General features: G+C 36.5%; 1 pseudogene; it reads left to right on the top strand.

The window, feature by feature from the left end:
- Positions 1–2,453: 2,453 nt before the first annotated feature.
- LOC124236821 (mitotic spindle assembly checkpoint protein MAD1-like) lies at positions 2,454–18,638 on the top strand (annotated as a pseudogene).
- The last annotated feature ends 922 nt before the right edge of the window (positions 18,639–19,560 follow it).

Here is a 19,560-nt window from a genome sequence, read left to right on the forward strand (position 1 = left end):
TTTCATTTAGAATCAGTGCCATATAAAATACACAGAAAGATAATTTGTTACAAGATTTTAACATATGCTATTTTCCAGACTCCATAAATTTATCAACCATGCTAATAAACCTGCAATAACAGCAACATTTTCCTTTTATTATACATCATTTATAATAATAATGGTTTCTTTTTATTATCTATCATTTATAAATAGAAACCAAATATTTTCCCCTCAATCATAAATCTAAATGATACAGTATATTATTGACTACTTTATCACTTTATAATACAAAATCAGATATACTCTAAGTAACACAATGAAAAATCAATTCAAATACTTATTAAAAACCATGTTCCAGTATATTTTAAATGAATAAATAAAAATAGCAGGTTCACATTAAGAGATCAAGTGAACATTACAATGGAGGAGAAAAATTCAGTCCAAAATCAGATTTCAGTGTCAAGATTTCGAAGAGTCAATAATCTGAATAGAAATGGTATATTCAAAGGTCATGGAAAACATTTTGACAGAATTTTACATTCAATATACGTTTAAAGCTGATGAATAGAATGCACAGATATAATGCAAGCAGTCATATTCTTGCGTTTTTTTAAATTAATTTTTTGTAAAGTCTATACTTGTCTTCTTTTGGACAGGAATGATTTATGAAATAATGAATAGCTGCATTTTGCTTCACCACTACCCAAGACCATATCCTTCTCCATAAATGAAAATAAAACCATCTTTGGAGTTCTTTGTAGGATGGTAGCCAGGAAATTTGCTGTATTGAATGGAGAAGGAAAAGGAATTGTTTAGGGTGACCCAAGGGTGTATAACTAGGAGTAATGGCATGAAATGAAGTAAAAAGAAAATCTAGGCTGATCTTCAGATCGATGTCCTAACTTTATTAGGCTACACAGCTCTCTCCCAAAGGAAATGGTGAAAGCCCCATTATTTCAGTCACTTAAAATTAACCAGGCAGAATACTCCGGGACGTAATGTAAAAAATAATCCTGTATTATTGGAATCAGATGGAGGAGATGCTCTAAGAAGTCTTTTCCATCATTAATTTCCATGGTCTATGAACTAGTGATTCTGGCTGCAATTAGCAGTGTTTAAATGAAAGTGCTATTTCAATACCTCAACTAGCTTCCCTGGAGCTAAAAAGCCTGGACCGAACTCAAAGTGAAAACAAGGGGAGGAGGACTGGAGCCAAACCAAACTACAATAAATATACTTAGAAGTGACAAAAGAAGGAAATTCTAATGTTGTCAGTGCTGCTATACATGGCTGTTTGGTCTTTTTTTTTCTTTTACAAAGGAAACTTTGGTGGCAGTCCCAGTATTATTCTTTTTCACTCATGCATCATCTTGATTCATTGATTTACTTTCAAGTTTGGGGATAATGAGTGTTTGGAGAATGTAAGGCTTGGCTCTCTGGTTAGTCACTTGAAATTTGTTCATGTATTCATTCTCCCCATTTATATGTTATTTTATCAAGCATATTACAAAAGATTTAAATACACCAATGAATTCTCAATGACATCTGTCCAGAGCAACGAAGCACAAGATCTCTAACTAGTCTGACACCCAACACAAGCAGTCCAGGTGATAATTTTTAACAAGTATTTAACTTTCCTTCAGATATCTGTGAATTATTTACTCTCTTTCTTTATCAAGCAAAAAATGGGAGAAACCAAAAGAAGCGACTCTGTATTATTGACTCTGATTCTGAAAAATAAATTTCAAAATAAGAATGAGAATACTTGACTATCATACTTTGTAGAAATAAATATTTCAAAAAGGCAACATGAACACTGAATTGCAAAGGAGTTTCCCAGGGAAACGAAAACCTTTGTCATATCAATAGCTATGATCTTAGAGGTCTGTGGGATGTTTGTGGAAATGCAGAAAAAGAATTTGGCTGATTGTACTTTTAATAAAAAGAAGCAGACAGGCCATGTGTTTTCCTAATTCTTCAAACAAAATAATTTTTTATGTTTTGAACCCCATAGTCATTACTAAGCCACAGTCTCTGCCCTCAAAAAGCATGCAGTCTAATGAGCAGGAGGAGGGAAAAACATGAACATAGCATCAATTGTAATCACAAGGTTTAATAAGTACAACTATATGTGACAGAAAGATGAACCTGCCTGACTCATTCAAGGACAGAGCCACAGTTTGATAATCTATGACAGTGTGTGCGTATTGTGAGGATATGAAAAGGCATTCCGGCAAGTTGGGACAGAATGAACAATTACATGGAAAAATGAAGTTGAAAGTGTGTTTGGGGAATTATAGTTGTATATGGCCACAGAGAGAGAGAGTGTAGGAAGGAGTGGTGAGAAAAAAGTTAGAAATAATAGAACAAAGATTCTGAGTATTATGGATGTTACTCACTGGCCATAGAGAGCCATTAAAACATTCTGTGTTTGTTCATTTGTTTGTTTGTTTGTTTACCTGGGGACTGCCATGGTCAAATATGCAAATTGCAAAGATTGCTTTGATGGACAGAACGGAAAGAAGAGGTTGCTGGAACCATGGAGATCAGTTAAAAGTCTAATTCAACAATGCAAACAAAAAGGTGAGCATTTTTCTTTTCCCAAAATTCTTCCAAATTGAATGTGGCCTTCTCACTCCCCTAAAAAGGAACCTAGGAAATATTGCCAGATCTTGGATAAGTATGAGCCTTTCTATCAGAATTCAGAGGAGATCAAATGTAATTAAGCTGAAAGAGATAAAAGTTTATCCATGTCACTTATGGCAAGACAACTGAAGGGGCTAAGCTTAGAAGACCACAGGAAGGCGCTTTTACTGAAAGCAGCATCATTCATTATCAAAAAGCAGCACCTCAAAAACATTCTTCTGAAGGAAGAAAAATGTATTTTTCTATGATCACTTTTAGAACTTCTTTTTTCAGTCATATTTTCTCTGATGGCAGGAACATGGGCTTAGCCACATGAACACTCACCTCACAGAGATCACGTAGCTGTGGGCACCTTTAATGGAACACTCTTTTAATCATTTTTGAAACTACCTCTATCATTGGGCACTACCTAGGTATCAACTTTTTTTTAACCAGTTGCTCTACACATTGATGATTTATTTTAAACTTTTCAACTCACCTTTATCATAAACATTGAAACTTTCCCAAAGCCTATTACCACCGAATGAACTTTACTAGGGAGGAAGCTTAAATCTTATCATTGGAGATATTTTCACCTGTCAGATGTTTCTACAGCAATTGTTTATGCCATTGTCATCAAGTAAGGTCCAGGATGTTCGATGCCACAAGTTGTTCATAGAGCCTCTCTCTGTATATTCAAAAGTGATATATATTATCTTAAAATCTTCTCTGGACTATTGGCACTTCACTCATCACAGATGACCTTATATCCCAAAGTCATCAGAGAAATAGAAGAGAATAAGCACAAGAACGCTTGCAAATTTCTCAACATCCACATATAAACTTCCCTTCACTTACATTCATCTTTTTCTCCTTTGTTCCACTTCCATTAGAAGGGATGTCTTTCTACATGCATGTGGAGGGTGTTAAATATTGCAAGGTACTAGAGCTAAAAATGAAAAGAAACAAGGGCAAAACCATAAGGATAAACACCTCCAAATTGTAGGGCAAAGTTGGCACACTCTTTGTATCTCACCTAAAACTGTTCTCAATTATCTCTCTTGACATGTAAAACTTTGCGATATGAGGGACAACTGAATTTGAGACAAGGTTGTGAAATATTGCACTGGAGGAAAATATTTCTTAAAAAAAAATTTCTCGAGGTCAGCCCAGTAGCATGTTGGTCGAGTTCTTGTGCTCCATTTTGGCAGCCCGGGGTTTGTGGATTCAGACCCCGGGCATGGACCTAGCAGTGCTGGTCAGGGCATGCTTGGCAGCACCCCACATAAAATAGAGGAGGACTGGTAACAGATGTTAGCTCAGAGCCAATCTTCTTCACAAATATATATATTTCTAAAAACCTTCAAAATTTTTATGTCTTTCTTCCTTGTAATCCTAGGCTCTTAGAGGAAATAAAATTTTCCAAGAGATGCCAGTCATAACCATCTTTGTCTTTATTAACTTACCTTCACATATCTAGAGACCCTGATTACTAAAGGACAGTGTTAATATCAGCTTTACTTTGCAAAGCATGATTTGTTTTTTGAGTATTTTATAAATAAGGAAAGTGACCACTAGGTATTAAGTAATTTATCTAAAGTCATAACCCTGTCTGTCTAAATTCATGAAAATTTTCAGTAAATATTTTTAAAAATTGTCTCTTTTTCTGGCAATTACTTTGTGTTTGCTTTCTGTTATGAGCTTTGCATATATTTTCTTTACTTCTCCTGTGAAGGAGGTATGATTATCCTGTTGCTGCAGATAAGAAAACTAAGGTTGAGTCTGATCGGTCTGAGAGTGAAGAGTGAGTCCATAAAGTCCTTAGCAGATCCACCATCACTGGGCTGATCCACATTGCCGTAAAGCAGAACTGGAGGCGTGGCAGCAGGTCTTAGTCATCATCTCAGTAGCTGAGCAGTGAGGAAGGAACCCAGTTGCCAGTCACCACTGGGTATCCTCCAATTTCAGAAAACCAAGCCTGGCACCACAGGCAGAGGTGAGGTGCAGAGGAAGCAGCCATTGTGACCTCAAATTCATGACATCTTCTAGTGGCATCTACTATAAGAAAATACTTAAGATATAAGCAAATGAATGACGTTGTGGAGGTTATTTTTGTGCAGAACATTATCATAAAGAAGGTAAATCAGGAAGCAACTTTGTGGTATAAGAGGTAGAGAAATGATGTAGTTTGCTGTCGTTGAAGGGGATGAGGAACAGCAGCAGCTGATGTTACAGGTGGTGCTCTAGTTCAAGGCAGTGAATATGCAGCAGATCACAACCATCATGGCTGTTAACCATCCCAAATTACCAACAGCACCACCAACAGAGAGAAAATGAAGAAAAGGTAAATTCAAAGACTGCTCCTGGAGGGGCCGGCCCCGTGGCCGAGTGATTAAGTTCCTGCGCTCGGCTGCAGGAGGCCCAGTGTTTCGCCAGTTCCAACCCTGGGCGAGGACATGGCATCACTCATCAAGCCACGCTGGGACGGTGTCCCACATGCCACAACTAGAAAGACCCACAACTAAGAATATACAACTACGTACCGGGGGGATTTGGGGAGAAAAAGAAAAAAATAAAATCTTCAAAGACTGCTCCTGGAAAACAATCCAATAATGCCATTCTTACTGCACATGGTGGTGATTGTCATCTTACTAGACATGTAGTCACTATGACCCTCAATCATGATACACTAAGCTTCCCTGGACAGTGACGGACAGTGCTGACAACCATGGTTAAGGTAAAGGAAGCAGACTAGTTAGAACATATGCTAGGGCTGCATTCAACCACTCGGCAGACAGCCTCTTTACCAATGACAGCATGGGGAGGTTATCAATAAAGAAGAAGAGGAAAATCGAGAAAATGAAAGCCAGAGAAAACAGCCACCTCTACTTTGATACTGCTACATCTTCAATTACCTACCCCGACATCCGCAAAACTCTAAATTATAAGATGACAAAGAGAAAAAATGTAGCACATCAATCATCTGAAAAAATTCTTTAGCCCAGAAAACCCTAAACTCTTGCTACTCAAAGTGTGATCCAGGCACCAGCATCATCAGCGTCTCCTAGGATCTTGTTAGAGATACAGAACACTCAGGCCCCACTCAGATGTACTAAATCAGAATCTGCATCTTAACAAGATTCCTAGATGATTTGTATACATGTCAGGCTTAAGAAGCACTGCCTTAATTCACAAGAGGGCAAAAAGACATTAGCATCAGATCCACCAGACGAGCAAAATACATCTGCTCTGAGGCTGTGCAAGGGATTACTGATCTAATGCTGGCCTAGCAACTCTAACTTCATCCAGTTTTGTTATTCAACTAGAAGTAATTGACATGAGATTACAGCAATAAGATTTGAGCTAAGGGAGATACAGCTCAGATGTCAGAAAATATTGAAAATGTATAAATTTGTAAAGGTTATTAGCTTTGAAACTTTTCAGTTGGTTTGAGTAATCTTAAAATAATAAGTAAAATAAAATATGACAAAATAAGAAAATTAAAATCACTTGCCATCAAAAGAAAAAAGTGAATGCAAATGAGTAATCCTTTTGTTGTTCTTGGGAGCCAAATTTTCCATGTAGAAGACAAATTCTACAGATGGAAGATTTAAGATACTAGGTGAAAAACAAAAACAAAAACAACCCCTGAAATCCTAAATTTGAATTGGAAATATTGTTTTGAACTCATGATGCATATCTTTAAAATGTAATATTTCTTAGATATAACAACTAAATGCAATATATTATTCTGGATTGGATCCTAGATTGGTAAAACCTTGCTATGCAGGACAAATTAGGATAATTGAATTGGCAAATGTTGAATATGGGATATATTTTAGATAGTATTTTATCATTACTTTAAATCTGATATTTCTAGTGTGGTTACAAGATAATATTCTTGTTCCTAAGAGATGCATGATGAAGTATTTAGATTATAAAGGATCGTGATTTCTTCAATTTAGTCTCAAATGTTTTAGCAAAATAATATTAATACATATAGTAATATATGATGTATATATCCATATATATCAATCCAGATAGATCGATAGATAAAACAAAAGTCACTAAATTCCTACAATTGGTGAATCTCAGAAACATACAGAATATGTTGCCATATGTGAAAGCAAGGATGCTATCAAAGACTGCTGGAGTTGCATCATAAACTCCATTGAAGGCTCCCACAGGGCAAAGGTGGAAAAATTTGAGCATTAACAAGAACAACCACTACAATATATTGAAACACAATATGTCTAACTTCATGAGTTTATCAAGATACAAAAATAATTTTTTTAAATTCCCATTCATCATTTTTGGAAGATATCTAGAACTAACTTGCTATTTGAAAACTAGTGAATGAAAGAAAATTATCAGACATTTATCTTGACAATTATATCACAGATAACCAAATAATTATTGAGGAGATGTTTCTCTGTACGAAAATATTGCAGCTAACAAAGAAAACATCATAGAAAAGACCATTTTTCAAACCCCTAATGAAATCTTGAATTTAGGCAATGATAATCAACAGCCTCCAGCAACCATAAAAACATGGACAACTAGCTAACTTGTTTTTCCTAATGGAAGTACACAAACCCCTATGAAGTATTCTTGCCAAAAGCATCTAACCTGAATCTGATTCCAGTTCCTGTATTTTGAAAGAAAGAAAGAAAGAAAAGAGAGAGAGGGAGGAGGGGAGGGAAGAAGGAAGAAAGAAAGATGAACTAAGGAATGGAACTGAAAACTTTCTAAGTCCTCGCTGTATGCTCCTGGACTAGATAATTAGAACTGACTGCATTATCTATATAGCAGGAGGAGTTTTGTTGTTGTTGTATTTATGTAACAATGTCCCTTTTTGATAATTTTTTTTATGTCTGGATTTTTTTAAGGCACCTTTAAAGATTTTCACATGTTCTCATACACCATCAAGTTGAACAAGGTGCAATTTTTCGAGAACTTCATTTTTATTTTGCAATGTAACTTTAAAAGATATTTTCAATGTTAAACTGTAAAAACTTGTTAATAAAGACTTAAATAACAACTACAGCAATACCCACAACAAAATCAATAGTGGAGTATAAGAAGGATAACATTTGAGAATATAGTCATTGAAGAGAATGAGTAAACATAAGCTTGGCCTTCAGAAATAACAGATGTGTTATAAAGAGGCGGTGAGGGAATTCTAGAATTAGTATCAAAAAGTAGGTGAAGCTTCAATGTTCAATAGAGATAATATATAGCCCATTTAAAAAATATCTGATTAAAATTTTACATAGAGAAAAGTAACAAATGATAATTTTATACTTTCGTGAATTTTCACAAATGTAACTAGCACCCAGATTAAGAAAGAGAAAATTAGCAGCATGTTAGAAGCCCTCTTCATGGGGCTTGATGAAAGGAAGAACTGAGAATGGAAAATCAGTATGATAATGTTATCTCTAGTATAGGACAAAAAGGAAAAAAGGGAGAAGGAAAGGAGGAAAAGATGGAAGGAAGGAAGCGGGGAAGGAGAGCAGGATAGGAGGAAGGACACAGGGAGGAAGGACCTGGGGCAGTAAGAAGGGAAGTGGTCACAGAAGACATAGGGGAAAACACCACCATCCTAACCATCCTGAGGTCTTTGAACAGCTTCATTTCTGAGTGAGTAGAGGGAGGGTCTGGATTGGGTGTTTCCACCTCTGTTCAAGTTTCTCTGCAGATGCAGTACCAGCAGAGCATGCAGTTGGAGGAACCAGCAGAACAGATCCATTCAGTCTCACCTCACCCAGACAGAGCTGGAAAAGATGCAGATGGAGCTGAGTCACAAGAGGGCTTAAGTGGGGCTGGAGAAAGTGGCTAGCACCAGTGCTAGGAGCTAAGAGCATGAGGTTTACTGCAACCAAGAGCCCTGGATGTGCATTCTGCAGCTTCAGGAGCAGGAGGCTCAGATGGAGGAGATTAAGAAGAAGCAGGCAGAGCACAGCAGGTTGTTTAAGCAGCAGCTGGATGCAGCCAGCAAGAAGCTGCAAGAGAAGGAGGACCACTCAGCTGAAGCCTAAGAAAGCATTAGTTTGTCAAAGGGGAAGATATGGGAATCACAGTGGAATGTGATGAACCAGGAGATGCAGGTGAAGAGCCTGGAGTCTGACAAGCAGGAGCTGGAGGAGCAGATGGACTTGCAGGACAAAAAAAAAAATGCCAGGAAGCTAATCAAAAATTCAGGAACTCCAAGCCAGTCAAGAAGTGAGGGCAAACCAGGAACAGAGGATTAAGGATTTGAAGCAGAAGCTGTCCTTGCAGGAGCAGGATGCTGCCATTGTGAAGAACATGAAGTCTGAGCTGGTGCAGCTGCCCGAGAGGGAGAGGGAGCTGAAGCATCTGAGGGAGGAAAACGTGCGGAGATGTGAGAGACCGACAGGCTGCTCAGGGAAGAACTGGAGGGCCTGCAGGGGTGTTAGGAGAAGATGCAGGGAAATCTCATTGACCTGGAGCTGGAGAAGACTACTGGAGAAGCTGCAAAGCTGGAAGGGACGGGATCAGATCACAGGCTTGAACATTAGGACCCTGAAGACCTTTCCAGTTTCATTGTCCAACTGCAGCAGAGAGAGCTTGCCCTGAAGGAAGGGAGCAGCTGCAGCACCAGCAGCCCTCCCCCCGCCCCCCCCCCCCCCCCCCGGCCTGCCCTGGAGAAGTTTAGGCAGCAGCTCCAGAAGGAAGTCTACCAGGTCTGCAGTCAGCTGCTGGAGGTGAGGAAGAAGCGGAAGACCCACGAGGACCTGGCCTGAGACTTCAGAAACGGGTCCTGCTGCTGAAAAAGGTGAGAAAATGGAGGCCGAGAGAGGTTGACTTGGCAGGAGTCCACAGTAGAGAAGGAGCAGCATTCCTGCTTCTGTTCCTTACCCTGACCCTGTGTTGCCTCCCTCCTGGGGGAACACATATTGGTCCGGCTCCCTACCTTTGTCTCTGAATGGCTCCCTTCCACCTTCCTGAAGATGCTTGTATGGCACACTGCATGTGGAAGAGCTCACAGCCATGGGTTCCTGAAACAAGCAGCTCTTGTTGCCACCCCCTTCTGGCTGCCATCCAGTGGGTGTTTGGGAATCTAAAAGGTGCTTGTGGTGAGATAGGAGATACAGATATGTCTATTTTTGATGCTGTGACTTAAAATTACCAACTTGGAAAATGGTGTTAACTGCCTTTTCTCCCCAGCAAGGAAAGTTAAGAGAACCACAGATCTCTGGGGCAGACAACAGGAAGGTGAGAGATGGTGAGAACAGGTGCCCAGGACCAATTTTTTGAGGAACTTCCATACTGTTGTCCATAGCGATCTTGCCAATTTACATTCTCATCAACAGTGCACAAGGGTTCCCTTTTATCCACATCCTCACCAACACTTAATTCTTATCTTTTTGATTCCAACAGGTGTCAGGTGGTACCTCATTGTAGATTTGATCTGCATTTCCCTGAGGATTAGTGATGTTGAGCACCTTTTCATGCACCTGTTTGGTATCTGTATGTCTTCTTTGGAAAAATCTCTATTCAGATCCTCTGCTCATTTTTTAATTGGATTATTTGTTTGCTATTGAGTTGTATGAGTTTTCATATATTTTGGATATTAGCCCCTTATATGATTTGAAAATATTTTCTCCCATTTTGTGGGTTGCCTTTTCATTTTGTTGATGTTTTCCTTTGCTCTGCAGAAGGTTTTAATTTGATGTAGTCCAATGTGTTTATTTTTACTTTGGTTGCCTTTGCTTTTGGGGTCAAGTCCTAAAAAATGTCACAAAGACAGACGCCAGGGATTTTGTCATCTCTGTTTGTTCTAGGAGTTTTCTGCTTTCAGGTTTTACATTCAAGTGTTTAATCTATTTTGAGTTATTTTTTGTGTATTGTATAAAATAGTTTTCCAGTTTCATTCTTTTGCATGTAGTGTCTGGTTTTCCAAGCACCATTTATTGAAGAGACTGTCCTTTCTCCACTGTGTATTCTTGGCTCCTTTGTCATAAATTAATGGATCATATACATGTGGGTTTATTTCTGGGCTCTCTATTCTGTTCCATGATCTGTGTGTCTGTTTTTATGACAAAACCATACTGTTTTGATTACTATAGTTTTGTAACATGGTTTGAAAATGGGGAGCATGATGTCTCCAACTTTGTTCTTATGATTTCTTTTGATAGGGATTGCATTGCATTGGTAGGTTGCTTTGGGTAGTACAGACATTTTAACAATATTAATTGTCATAATCCATAAGCGTGGGATATATTTCCATTTATATGTCTCTTCTTCAGTTTCTTCCATCAATGTCTTATAGTTTTCAGTGTACAAGCAATTCACCTCCTTGGTTAAATTTATCCCTGTTTTTTTATTCTTCTTGATGCAGTTGTAAATGGGATTATTTTCTTAATTTCTCTTTTTGATAGTTTTTTTATTAGAGCATAGAGACACAACAGATTTTTGTATATTGATTCTGTATCCTGCAACTTTACTGAATTTGCTTATGAGTTCTATCATTTTTTTGCTAGAGTCTTTAGGATTTTCTATGTACAATATCATGTGATTCGCAAATAGTAACAATTTTACTTCTTCCTTTCCAACTTGGATTCCTTTTATTTCTTTTCCTTGCCTAATTGCTCTGGCTAGGACTTCCAATACCATGTTGAATAAGAGTAGTGAGAGTGGGTATCCTTGTCTTGCTCCTGTTCTTAAGGGAAAGCTCTCAGGTTTTCACCCTTGAGTATGCTGTTAGATGTGGGATTGTCATATATGGCCTTTATTATGTTGAGGTATGTTCCCTTTATACTCACTTTGTTGAGAGTTTTTATCACAAACAGATGTTGAATTTTGTCAAATGCTTTTTCTGTATCTATTGAGATGATCAGGTGATTTTTATCCTGCATTTTATTAATGCGATGTGTCACATTGATTGATTTGCAGATGTTGAACCATCCTTGCATGCCTGGAATAAATCTCACTTGATCATGGTGTATGACCCTTTTAATGCATTGTTGAAATTGGTTTGATAATATTGAGAATTCTGCATTTATGTTCATCAGGAATATTGGCTTATAATGTTCTTTTCTTGTGACATCCTTGTCTGGTTTTGGTACCAGGGTAGTGCTTGCCTCATAAAATGAGTTTTAAAGTGTTTCTTTCTCTTCTATTTTTTGGAAGAGTTTAAGAAGGACAGGTATTAATTCTTTGAATCTTTGGTAGAATTCACCAGTGAAGACTTCTGGCCCTAGACTTTTGTTTGTTTGGAGGTTTTTTGTTACTGATTACTGATTACTAAATCTCCTTACTAGTAATAGGTCTGTTCAGATTTTCTATTTCTTCAAGATTCAGTCTTAGAAGGTTATATGTTTCTAGGAATTTATCCATTTGTTCCAGGTTGTCAGCATCTTAAAGGTTTAAAATCATTATAAGGAAGCATTTACCTAACAAAAAAAATCACAGTCAGAGCAAATGTACACATTATTCTGGCTCAAGGGGAATGAAACACATAGTGGAGTATTCTTGTTTCAGAGTTAGCTCTAAAAATTAGCTTCTCCTTCTTAGCTAAGGAGTGTCAACAAAGAAGAAAAAATTTAGCACTATTTATGAGACATACTAAGAGATTAAAATATAAAATCTAACAGCATATTTCTATCTATTCTTAAATAGACTCGCGCTACCCAGTACATCACAGTAAAAACAACAGATTTTCCTCAGGGGTCTCCATGAACAAATATGGTATAATTTACCTGATATGTCTGTTGACTCACCTTCAGGTACGAACTACTAAAAACCCAAAATGTGTCAGGATGTGAAACTCAGAAGTCAACCCAATTTTGACGTTTCTACAATTTATCTTACTCTACTTAGTAAATATATCAGTGCACTCATGAGTTCTAAATCCTGAGAGTAAACTTCTGTTCCTACCTAACAGTCAGCTATGTTTCTAAAAGAGCCTTTTCCCTGATATTTCTAAACCTTTGCTGATCAAAACACCCAAGCACATTCCTCAATAAAAGCTCACATCTGTTAATCAAGTATACTTCACAAATCCTGAATTGTTACAAGCTCCCTTACAATCCAGCAAGGCAAATGTAATTTAATAAGGAACAGTCCACACAGAATTATTTTGTTTTTCAAGGAAAACACATAAAATGGGAGAGGGAATAAACTGGCAAGATGTTTTCATTTACTCAAGTGATAACCTTGAAATAAACTAAAAATGCCTCCTGCAAAATTGACCTAAACTGGGGAAATATTGTATCTCGGTGGTTATGAATCACCTTCTTATGACATGATATGACAAAAATCATGTGTACCTACAAATCTGCTAATACAATGAGAAGGGAGATTAAGCTCCTCTATCTATTTGAAAGCTATTTCCTCAGAAGTCTACATATTGGAAAATTTTTCATTTCTAAAATAGATTTATAATTTTCAGTAAGAAGAAACCATTCAAAACTCTTATTGCAATGGGGAACTTTTGCTAATTTTATGCTACTTTTTATGAGGCTAAAAATTAACCTTATACATCTTTCAACCAGTCCTTTTAAATCTCTTTCAAAAATCTACACAATATGTCTTATGCCTGTATGATAGTTCATTAGCCCTGAAAATTATGTAATAAAATTCCTTGATAATTTGTTATATCACAATTAATGGTACCAGAGTGCTCCCAAGAAAATAATACTGGATTTTACTAGTTTGAATTCACTTTGCTAACAAATTGATAAACAAATATTTCTATTATTCTTTTAGATAAATACATGGTTATTTTCTTTTTACTACATAGTTTTTAAATGCCACACTGGGAACAATGTGTATCTTGATACTTTAAAACCTACAATAATGTCTACTTCTGGTTATAAGGGCATAATTGCAATTTGTTTTTACTGTATTTTACAAGTTGTCAGTTTTTGACAAATTGGAAAAAGAAAATTGGCCTTTTCTTACAGATCATTTGAGAAGCACATCCCTATTCTGCTACAGCCTAGATTACAACAAGTTCAAATGGATTCTGCCTTGTTCCCATCTTTTGGGGCTAAGCTTTTCCTTTGCATACTATCACAGAAAAGAATGTCCAAGTCCTCCCAACCTCTATTCTCTTGGCTTGAGGGGTCATTAAATTATTAATGCAATAAACAAAATCTCCCAGATTCAATGAGGCATTCATTACTCCAAGCAGTGGGCAGTAGGGTAGGCGCTGGCCAGAGGACAGTAACAAAATGTGCATATTGGCCCTGAGTTTTATTCCATACAGATTCCTGGTATTTTGACCTATCCATCCACTTCTGGTTTCCCACCCATCTTGCTCACCAAAGTTAAAGGGCTCAGTTTTTTTCTCTCTAGTTACATAGAATCTGAATTTGCAAGGCTGTGGTATTCTTTCTCCTTCTTTTCTATTACTTCCTCAAATGAACATTGATCTAATTTCTACTCTTCTTAAAAACATGCATGTGAATCTTTTTGACTAGTGCCGTATCCACATGCCTTGTGTCCAGCTTTGTAATAGATGGCTCAAATCCAACTATGCAAAGTGGAAAGAGAAGAGGTACATGAAGTCCATCTTTCTTAAGTGAGACCAAGAGGAAGAGAAAAGCACACAGATTAATATTCTGGATATTATTCCAAAAAAAGTTGATGTATTTTTTAAATTTTATTGTTATAAAAACTATACATCTCTCTTTTCTATATTTTAAACTGAAGTTAAGAAAGATTACCTTGTCAAGGGCAGAGCACAGGTAATAAGTGGTAGAGCCAGTAACCAAACTCAGTTCTGTCCAACTTCAAACTTCTTTACACTAGACCCAAGGTTTTGTGATCAGTCTATTTCACTCACACCACAATAATATAATATATGAGAAGTTAATATTTTCATCCCTTTTACTTATTTTTTCTATTTGGCAGCTAACTGGGATGACTGAAAATTATAGATATGTTTAGAACAATTCTACTGCATTGAAAGTAATCTGCATTAGTTATAAGAATAAGGTTAAAGCTTGAAAAAACACCATGAGTAAATGAAACACAAAAATAGTTAAAAATATTAATGGCCTACTCAGACAAAAAGATGTAGGGCTGCAGGCTTAAAAATAAAATTAGTCTGCACGTGATATTTACATAAAGAAGGAACTCAGGACAGTTGCAAAATAAGATAGAGTTTAAGACATGATACAACATTACAAACATTTGTTTTTCTAGTATATGAGAATAAAGTGAACGTAAAAGTAATATGAATTAGAGTAGTATCCTAACATGTCTATTTTTTCCTGTTTTCCACGTTTTACTCTTTTTTTTCTCTTTTCAGTAAGAGCTGTATTGGATGGAAAAAATAAAATTTCATTCCACGTACTTTACCTTGGCCAAGTGCAAATAACTTAGAATGGTGTTTATCTTATTAATCTAAATAGCATTAGGGAGGGGAGAGAAATGAACAGAGAGAAGTACAATTCGGATTTCTGAGTCTGCAAATGGAAATACTTATCAAAGAATATAGTCTAACTGTGTGATCCTCTGAATAGAAATGAGGGAACAATGTGCATGATTTGTTAACTAGGTTTATCCTATGAAGTGTAATAATGTAATTGTCTGCTACATCAAACAAATAGAAGTATGCTGATTTATTCACTTAGTCACATCCTTGAACTATCCTAATTCTCTGTTATAAAATATTTTGTTTTATTTTATTTTGATGGATATTAGTTTGTATTCCAAAGCAAGAAAAATTTAAAAGGCACGTAAGTTATTTTCTACAAATGAATTAAAAATTCTATTTTGAACTTAAAAATTTATTTATAATAAAGCTAATTCCAATAAGGAACTATTAAGATGTTTCTAAGCATGTGTCCATTCTCAACCACAGAACAAATAAGCACTTTTCAATGCAATATGATGTTTTAGGGTCAAGTATACATAAAAGTTGAGCAATGATGTTTAACTTGTGTTTGGCTTCCAAACTGCAATCTATTTGAGGCAACATGTTGTAATAAGCCATCTGTGGTTTTTGACTGCAGTAAGCTCTGTGTAGGCAGGAAGCATGCCTATGTAGTTCACTGCTGTAGCAAGGGAAGAGAGCGCCATTGCTGGCCATCAAGAGGTGTAAAGCATATAATCACCTCAGCCAGGTATAAGGTCAACATCAACAGTGACAAGTCATGTTGATGGTATGTATTCTTGATCTAATATCATCAGGATGACACTTTTCCTATGTGGTCTTCCTCCTCAAAATCTATAACCAGTTTAATTATGAGAAAACCATCAGACAAGTCCCAATAAAGGGATATTCTGCAAAATACTTGAACATACTCCTCAAAATTATCAAGGTCATCAAAAACAAGAAAAGTTTGAGAAATTGTCACAGTCAAGAGAGTCTTAGCTTTGAGTCATGTTGACTAAGTGTAATGTGGTATCCTTGATGGAATCTTGGTACTGAAAAATGATTTTAGGTAAAGGGTAAGGAAACCAGAATAGAATCATAGACTTTAATTAATAGTAATGTATTAATATTGGTCCTTTAATTGTAACAATATACTATACTAATGTAAAATGTTAATTATAGGGAAAATGGATGTGACTCCCTGGATATTTTACCCTCACACTGAGAATAAAAGCCAAAATCTTGGTGTAAATTACAAAATCTTTAGTTCACTCTGTCCCTACTAGTATATCAGGATTCACCTGACAATGATCATTTCATTTTAGATGTCATCTTCTCAGAGAGACCTTTCCTCAGTAGTTCCTCACCCACTCTCTGTTCGTATTCTATAATAGCACTCTTATTTTCTTCTTTGGAGTTATCACCATCTGAAATTATATTGCTTGTTGATTGATTTACATATTTATGAGCTTTTTACTTCACTAGAATTTAAGTTTCATGAGGACAGGAATATTTGATGTATCATAGGGTCTGGAAGGTGCTCAATAAATATTTGCTGATGGATATATGAATCAATGTAGAAGACTGAGCCAGAAAAGAGGGAGCAAGGATGACTCTTAGACTCTTGGCTTTAGCAACTGTTTGAATAGTTAAGCAATTCAGTTAAACAATAAAAGAAGATGAGTAGGTTTGTGGGAGAAAAAAGTTAATTCAATTTGGGATGTTTTCAGTTTGAGGAGCTTATAGGACATCAGAGCAAAGAGGTCCATTTGACATTGTAGATTTGCCTGGTTCACAAAAAATATTTAGACTAGGGATACATTTGGTAAAGGGAAAAAAAATCATAATTGTCTATCAAAACTCATATTTGATTGCATTAATCAGGGAAATAAAATTTCACTATATAAAATAAAGTTCTTATCTATTTGACAAGAATGAGATTTGAATTTACATCCCAGAAACTAATAGTCAAAACAGATAAAACATTAGTGAGCTAAGGGCCTCAGTAAATTTTTACTTGATTTTTCAGAGCAAGTTTTTTTAAAAAATTTTAATCTGATTCCTAATTCCTTAGCTTCCCTCTTTTACTATCATGAAAATTAGGTGAATTACTAGGTCCATAGTCCCTCAAGTTCTTTCCTATGATATGACATCATATAGAAGATATTCTGTCTGTTTTTGAGAGAGAAATCTAGTAAGTGTACCTTAGAATATTTACCCTTTGTCAATGGAGCTCATATAGTGATAAATTATTTCTCTAATGTGAGGAAGGCACACAACATGAAGAGGAGAGTGAAGACTATCAGGGTGAGAAGAAGTAGAGTGATACAAGCATTTTTAGCCATCCTACTTGTATTTATTCATGTGCTCCAACTCTTTAGATTTAACGTAATATGGGAAGAATATAACACCACTAAATAAGGTATAGCAAAGGAGTGATATTTACAGGTATAGAATACTGGGTATCCTGTAACCTCACAACAGCTCTGCAAGGTATTATTAGCCTATATTAGAGAGAAGGAGATTGAATTTCAGCAGGATTAAATTAACTTCACAGAGCTAGCAGATGGCTGAGCTGTGGTTTGAAAAAAGGTATATCCGATTTCAAAGACTATGTTCTTAGCACCATACCATGCTGTCTCCTTTGTCAAACTTACTTCCTCTACATTAAGTTTTTAAATCCATTCAGCGAATATTTATTGATTGCTTACTACGCACCAGGCACATTGCTAGAGCTTGCGGTACATAAATTAACTAAATAGAAAGCATTCTTCCTCTCATGGTTGTTATATGTTAATGATGAGCAAAGTCAGTAAGCATAATAAACACACAAATTAGGTAGGTCCTTATAAGGTGATGATTGTTATAAGGCAGAAGATTTAGGTAAGTGGAATCTGAGTGTTGGCATGGGGTAAGGATTGTGATTTTAAATAAAAATGTCAGGATAGACCTCATTGAGAAAGTGACATTTCAGAGACAACTTGAAGGGAATAAATGATTAGCCATGTGGATATCTGAGAGAAAGTGGATATTATTCCTGGCAAACAGAAAAGTAAGTGCATATGCTCTGAATCAATCAAAGTCGTAGCAGAAAATGCACAGTTCATTGAAAAGGGGTAACTGGAGAGGATTTTAATAAAGGGACTATTTACAAAGTGTGTGGACAGGATATAGGGAAACCCCAGGAAGAGTGCAGGATCCCAGGGCTAGTAACACAGTGAGGGGATGAGAGAGCAGTGAAGGGAAGACAAAGTAAGCGATGCAGAAAGATCATGGCCTCACAGGAGCTCTGGAAGACTTTGGTTGAGGAACTCAGCCCACTTGCAGTGATCCCACAGCGAAAGAGCCAGGGTGAAAACAAGTGGGCCTCTTGCTCTCTCCTCCTCCTGATCCTCTCTTGATGACCCTCATTGGCTGAACCCACCAGAAGCCAGAGGGCATGTGAACCATTGAGAGAGCACAGATACAGGTGGAGACATAAAGAGAGGATCTAGACAGGCAAACCAAGCTCTCCAGCCCAGATCATAAGGTAAGAAACATGCCTGGTCTTTTTCAGGAAGCAGAAGGAGACCAGTGTGACTGGAGCAAATTGAGTGAGGAAGAGTGGCCCCAGAAGAGTGAAAATGTAGGAGAAGGGAGGCACATCACATCAGGGAAAGAGTGGGTTGGAAATTTCAGTTGAAATTTCACATGTACATGTAGCTATTGATTTATTTTATGAAATTTCCAAACATCCTTACTAATTTTATACTTTATATAGAAAAGTTTGCTTCTCATTTGAAGAATTTCCAGAATTTAGTGGCTCTTTGAAGAGAAAGAATGCCAGAAATTCTCTAAAAAGAAAGATACATAATTTAACATTTAAAATCAATATAGTTCTGTGTTTAAGACTCTGGGATCCTGTGACAAGCTAACTTACATAGAAATATGTAGTTTCTACTTTCATATTCTGTGATTTACAACAATGAATGTAAACTTTCCAAGCAGCAATATTATCATTTAAAAATTAAGAATAATAGTACATTCCTTACAATTTTGCTGTGAGGATTGAATGAGTTAATATACATATAAAACAGTTATTATAATGCCTAGCACATTCTGGTGTTGCCTTTATAAGTCTAAAGATGTTGCTAGTTTGTAGGCTAAAATGTTTTTCTTAATCTTCCTCCAGAGCTCTCCCTAGTACCTTTCGGAAATCTCCTAATAATTCAAGGAAGGGAGCTCTCCACCCCAGCTGTGCCTGGTAGCGTATGGTAAGATTCAAAATTGAGCAGATAGCCACTTTTATCTACCAGATATTTTTGTAAATATTTTACAACACTATTGAAGTGCAAGAAAAGCTAGAATGAAACAAAAAACATTATGAGCAAACTGCAGTTACATCCAAGCTACATGGTAATTAAAACAATTCAAATGTAAGCAAGTTCACATTAGCATGTGCCCTTAGGAACTTCTGAGGTTTGACCCAAATCCTGGCCTATAATTTAGGATTCCCTCTATTAGAGTACAAAGTTGCTAACTGTGTAGAATGAAGAATTGAAAACTCCGTATAAATGGGGCTATTCATTGAACTGTGGATTGTCTCTCTGTTTTATTGTTTTGTC

The sequence above is a fragment of the Equus quagga genome, chromosome 3 (genome assembly GCF_021613505.1).
Source record: "Equus quagga isolate Etosha38 chromosome 3, UCLA_HA_Equagga_1.0, whole genome shotgun sequence".
Lineage (NCBI taxonomy): Eukaryota > Metazoa > Chordata > Mammalia > Perissodactyla > Equidae > Equus > Equus quagga.